Genomic DNA, 6,756 nt, shown 5'->3' on the forward strand with positions numbered 1-6,756 from the left:
TTGCAAACTTTATATGCCCCAATATAGGGGAATGCCAGGGCCAAAAGAATGGGAATGGGTGGGTAGGGAAGTGGGGGGCGCTATGGGGGACTTTGGGGATAACATTGGAAATGTAATTGAGGAAAATATGTAATAAAAATATTAAAAATTAAAAAAAAAGAAATTCACAATTCCAAGTTTGCAACACTTTGTAAGCTTATTTTTGAAGAATGAACGCATTTGAATTGTGTTGGGTGACAAATTGGGTGTTTGTTTTTCATTCAAGCCCTTTGAAGGCACCCTGCACTGTGACGAAGCGTGGGTGTCTAGGGTACTTACCAATCTACAGCAGCCATTCCAGGGACTTCACACACTTTACCACACTCCCTGTGCTGAGGACGTGTGACCCATAATTTTCCTGAGAAAACTTACTCTGTGTTGTGAAAGACACTCATTCCATGTAAATATTTATTCTGATTCCAAAGCAGGAGCATCCACGAACGTTGTGTGCTTCTATTTTTAAGAGAGCAAATCCTGGACTGGAGATGTGGCTCCGTGGTGGTGTGGATGCTTATGGAGGACCTAGGGTTGGTTCCGAGCATCCACACTGTTAGCTCGCAATGATCTGGATCTCCAGTTCCAGAGGATCTGACACACTCTTCTGGCTTCTGAGAGCACCTACGCTCAGGTATACAAACTTGCATCCAGGCATACACATATATACATCATTTAAAATATTTATATAGGGCTGGTGAGATGGCTCAGCGGTTAAGAGCACCAACTGGTCTTCCGAAGGTCCTGAGTTCAAATCCCAGCAACCACATGGTGGCTCACAACCATCCGTAACAAGATCTGACTCCCTTGTCTGGAGTGTCTGAAGACAGCTACAGTGTACTTAGACACTTAAAGTACTTAAAGTAAATAAATAAATCTGCCGGGCAGTGGTGGCTCATGCCTTTAATCCCAGCAGGTAGAAGGCAGAGGCAGGTGGATTTCTGAGTTCGAGGCCAGCCTGGTCTACAGAGTGAGTTCCAGGACAGCCAGAAAAACCCTGTCTTGAAAAAACAATATTTATATAAAAAAGGAAATCATAGCACAGAAGGATTTAAAAACAAAACAAAAACCATTGATGCTAGAAATCTAAACATTGAACCCTGTGTCCTAACGACACCCTGTGTGTTTGGTATAGTACCCTAAAAATTTAGCTGTCCTCTTTAGCTGTTGATACCTGCTTTGCTATTTGGAGATTCTAAAAAGAACAGAGCAACCAGTTGCTTAGTAGTACATGTTCTAGTTCCTCTTCTGTTGCTGCGATAAAACACCCCAACAAAAAGCAGTAGAGAGAAGGGTCTGTTCAGCTAACAATTCCAGTTTATAGTTTGTTGTGGGGAAGCCAAGGGAGGAACAACAGCAGGTACACTGTATCTACAATGAGAGGCAGTAAGAATCAAAGGCATGCTTCCTTTCCAAGCTCAGTGAATTTCTCTGGTCTCACACCATTCAGAACCTCCTGCGTAGTGGATGGTGCTCCCCACAGTGGGTTGAGTCTTTCCAGGCCATTTACTTAAGATACCCACAATGTGTCCATAGGCCAACTAAATGTAGGCAGACCTTCACTGAGACCATCGCCGGGAGGGTTCCAGGTTATAATAAGTTGGAAACTAACAACCTTCCCTACCCTTGGCCTGAAGTCCAACATTTGTCCTTCACCAACTCAAAGAAGCTATTGCAGATTAGACTGTGCCAGACGTTCCTGGCACCCTATGCTGGTTTCATAACAGTTCAAAGCTAAATGTGGCAAAGGTGAGAGCACATGGCTCAAAATCAGCCACCCAGGAACAGAAGGCTCCAGTGGGTTTAATTCAGAATGTCTGGAGAAACGACATTTCTGAAAATGAGATCTTGACAATTGCTCTCTGGTGAATGTATGTAGTGTTGGTGCTGGTAGAATGTCAGTCACAGAATCACATGCCTGGAGCTGAAACCAAAAGGAACTCCTTAGATGTGAGGAGTGCCAAGAGAACCGCTGCCTCCATGGAAAGTCTTTTCCTCTATTTACAAAAACGCCCTTCTGTAACCTGGCTCGGTGATGAATGCCTGTAATCCCAGAACCCAAGAAGCTGGGGTGACAGTCAGGCAACAAGACTTTGTCTCATAATCAAATAAACACAAAGAGGACTTCAGTTTGTTTGTTGGTTTGATTTTTTTTCCTTTTACAATTTTGGCTATGTTCCAACTCATGAACAAATAAGTAACTCTGGCCTAATTCTTAAAAAAACAAACAAATAAAAAAAACAAAACAGAAGACAAATACACCTTTATCTGGCTCCAAAGTCCACGCACTGCATGCTTTTAGCATGCCTTCAGCATGCCTCACTTTGGCGACATTTCATCACTGCAGTTAGAGAGGCTAGCAGGCTTAGAGTCAGGAGTGAGATTTAAACTTTCATTGATGTTGATCCTTATGTACAAGTTCCAGATGTGTCTCTATACTGTACCTTTGCATAAAAAGTCAAACACAGAGTTCATCAGCAACCTAGGCTGCTCTGTGTGTGTGTGTGTGTGTGTGTGTGTGTGTGTGTGTGTGTGTGTGTGTGTGTAATAGATCTGAAGCAACTGAACCATATTTCCACTATCACCAGCACAATTCAGAGTAACCCTGCTTGTTCTTCCTGTGAGATACCTTATCACTCTGACTGCCCCTAAACTTACTATGTAGCCCCGGCTGGCTTCCAGTGCATAGTAATCTACCTGCCCCAGCCGCCCAAATGCTGGGATTATATATACCTTAGCTACCGTGCCCAGCTCAGAACTTTTCAAATGGAAGCTTTAATGTACAGAACTAGCAAATAACACCCCGTGCCTTTTGCTAGGAACATATGCATACCATGGATCTGGTTTTTAGAAGTTTTGCAACAGGGTATCACGGGAGACAGACACCATGCCATTTGAACAGGGGGAAACATGTAATTATATTTATTCTTTGTCAATTTCATGTATAAAGTATTGATGACTCTCACCCCATCAAATCCCTCACAAGTCCCATTCCCATACTTGAGTTTTTCCTTTTTTTTCATTTTGTGACACCACTGAGTTTAACCAGGTCCGTTCACATGAACATGGGTGGGAGCTATCCGAAGGCTACATTAACTGAAGACAATGCCCTTCAACAGCGTCCATCAGTTGTTTCTCAGGGAGGGGTAGGGCCCTGAGAGGCTCATAAATGGGAAAATTTTAATAAAGTAATTATTAGCTAGAAGCTGGTTAGTAAGACGTAAAAAGACACCCAAATATCAGGCGCTTTAAAAGGCAGCAACGTAGAGGCCGTGTGCCAAGGAAAAGGCTTTGTGTTAAAGTTGGGTACCTAAGATGGGGAGGCTCAACCCTACTCCCGCTTCTGTGGGAAATCCCAATCTGTTTGCACCATAAGGAAGAGCACCGGGCCACAGTGGCAGAGTTGGATCTGATCCACCGTAGCCTGGAGGGCAGCTCCCCTGCTTAGACAGCTAGGCTTCTGTGACGGAGCTCCAGTGCCCTCTCCTGATGAAGCCTGACATCTGTTTAGAGCATCCAGTTCTGGCAGAGTCTGGAGCTCCGAGCTAAGCTGAATAGTGCCACAGCTTACACCTCTGCACTGCTGAGTACAGCTTTCATATAAAACAGAACTATCCAATAGAATATCTACCGGCTACACATGGAAACCCAGTTGTCTAAATGGGAATGTGCTAAATGTAAAATACACACAAATTCTTAACAAGCCAGAAAAGTAGTGAAAAACGTAGCAGCGCTTACCCAAATGGTACAAGTTAAATAAGACTTAGTAAAGTGAGTTTAACCTTTTTAAATGGGAACATGTGGCTTGCAGCCTAAGTAGGTACCCCAGGCTACAGCAACAACCTGGTGCTTGGAATAGAAAAGATTTCTCACATCCAACAAGCACCATTTAGTGAAACAGCTGCTCCAGCTGTACTCTCTCCTCCCCAAGGCTACAAACTTTAATTCCATTACACATCTGGGTGCTGCCAGCACCTGAGTATCATGTCTTCCCCAACCCCTGTCCCTCACCCTGCCCCCCACACCCATCCTCATCTGTCATCAAGATCAGCAGCCCTAACACTGAATTTGACTGCGTAGATTTCTGCCATCTCCCACTCTGCTCCATCTTCAACAGTAATTTCCCAGCGTACATAATGGTGAGGCCAAATCAACAGTGCTTGCTACATCAGTAAGTCTCTACTAAAGCAACCTCCAGAAGAATTCACAAAAGGACACAGTGAGATACAGAGCACCAAACTCTGGGAGGTGGGAAAATGCAGCATCCACTCCTAGTCTCATCTCTTGGGCCCTGTGATTCTGCATTCGCTCAGGGAGAGGGGAACAGGGCTCGACTCCATTTGACCCAAACCACGTTGTGAAAGCGTTCTAGGGTTTTAGCTACCAACCATAAAATGAGGCATCCTATACCTTTACTAAAGGCATCCTCTCAGGCTTTTCTTCCAGCTGTGTATTCTACACGGTAACTGAGTTATAAAATGTGTTTGAGCCAGCGTATACTTGTAGTTACGTCATTCAGGAGGGGAAGACTGGAGTCTGGAGCCAGCCTGAGCTATACTGTGAGAGCCTGTATCAAAACAAACAAATATGTGTCTTACTGCCTGTTTAGGCTTGAAAGCCACTCAAGTCTTAGGTAACTTGGATTGTTACAGACTCATTTGTCTTAAAATATTCCAAAAGCAGTAAATTACAAAATATGGGGAGGTGTGCAAAGGAAGAATGCGGGATGGTTGGGATAGAGATACATCACATATACGTATGAAATTAGTGAAATACTAGAAGCCATTTTTAAAAACCAACAATTGTCTGGCATTTAACCCTAGCACTCGGGAAGCAGAGGCAAGTGGATCTCTGAATTCGAGGCCAACCAGTGAGACCTCAAAATTTTAAAGCAAACAATTCAATCACTGAGTGGGCAAATTAACTGAACAGACACTTCTCAAGTAGGGAAAAACTATGAACTCAGACCTTTATATGACAAGACATTCAAAGTAACCTGACGCATACTCTGCTTGCCACTGGGTAGTCTCTCATACCTGTGCCATTTAAGATGTGATAGGGGACATATGAAAAGGAACATATTACAAGCATTCCAAAGTAAAAACAAGAAAACAAAAGAAGTGATCTATTTCTGTTTATACATCTGGTGCACATCTCATTTCAAGCTTAAGCCAACAAAATCAATTTATTTTGATTGATGCCTGCAGAAACCCACCAACTTCCTACTTTAAGTCAAGAGATTTATTTAAACGCTTGCTTCTGACATGGACTTAAGGATATCTATCAACTTAAAAACTGGGTTCACAAAGAAACACATTAGCCTAAATACAGGGAAATTTCACAACTGCAGCAGCAATGGCACCAAGTCGATCAATAATATAAACTCCCATTGACAAAGTAGATAATTGCACAATTCTCTATTTTTTTAAGGCAGGCTCTCTTGTAGCAGTTTGGCCTTGAACTTAAAGCCAAGGGTAGCCTTGGATCTTGCAGTCCTGCTTCCAGCTCTACACTCATGAGAATACAGATGAGCACCACAAGAGGTTTGTATAATATTGAAGAGCAAACCCATGGCTTTGTGCCATTAAGCAAGAACTCTATCAACTGAGACTTGGCCCCAAAAGCAATTTTTTAAAAGTAAATTTTTAATGTGTGGGGTTGTATGTTCACATTTGTATCTATGTGAATGGAAGCTGAGCAGCTTCAAGACTCCTCCTCAGAACCACACCCACCTCCTGATAGGAGGTCTCACTGACCTAGAGTGTTCCAGTTAGGCTGGGCTGCCGAGCCAGCAAGTCCCAGGCATCCCCATTTCCACTGCCTCACACCTGGAATTTCCCATGTGTTCTGGGGTCTAACGCTGATTCTCATACTTGCAAGGTAAGCACTTTACTGACAGAACTATACCCTGACCCCAAGTATCACATTTAAACTACCATATGTCAATTACACATAGTGGGTTTCATCGTGGCATTTCCATTCTTGTACACAATGTATTTCATTAATATTCACCCCGCCTTGCTACCTTCTCTTGCCCTATCTCCCACTCCTGTCCTCCCTCTGTCCAACTACCCCTTCTCTCCAACCTACCCGCTATGTATGTCTGAATTTCATAAGGGTGATTTAAGAAGCATGGGACTTAAGGCTCCCAGTACATATATAGCAGAGGACTGAGTTGTCTGGCCTCAGAGGGAGATCTTGTGCCCTAATCCTGTAGAGACTTGATGCCCCAGGGAAGGGGATGAAGAGGGGAGAGTACCCTCTCAAAGTCTAAGGGGATCAGGGATGGAGGAAGAACTCTGGGGGGGGGGACCAGGAGGAGCAGCAGCATCTGGAATGTAAATAAATAAAATAAATAATTAATTAATAATAAAAGGTGAGATCTCTCATTTGCCTGCAATTCATCAAGTAGGTTAGGATGGGTGGCCAGCAAACTTCAAGGATCAGCCTGCCTTTGTCTCCCAGACTAGGAAAATGTCTTCATGTGATTTGCTTCATGTGATTATTGGGGGAATCAAACAGGCCTATGAATTTGTCAGCCAAGAACTTTACTGACTGAACCATCTCCTAAGGTCAGAAATGTAATTTTTAATTGATTTTATTTATGTGTATGAATGTTTGGTCTGCTTGTATGTATCTATCACATGTATAAAAATAAGAAAGGTGTGTGTAATTTCCTCAGCCTAGAGTTAGAGATGGTTGTAAGCACCATGTGACTGCTGG

Source organism: Mus caroli, chromosome 10, assembly GCF_900094665.2.
Source record: "Mus caroli chromosome 10, CAROLI_EIJ_v1.1, whole genome shotgun sequence".
Classification (NCBI taxonomy): domain Eukaryota; kingdom Metazoa; phylum Chordata; class Mammalia; order Rodentia; family Muridae; genus Mus; species Mus caroli.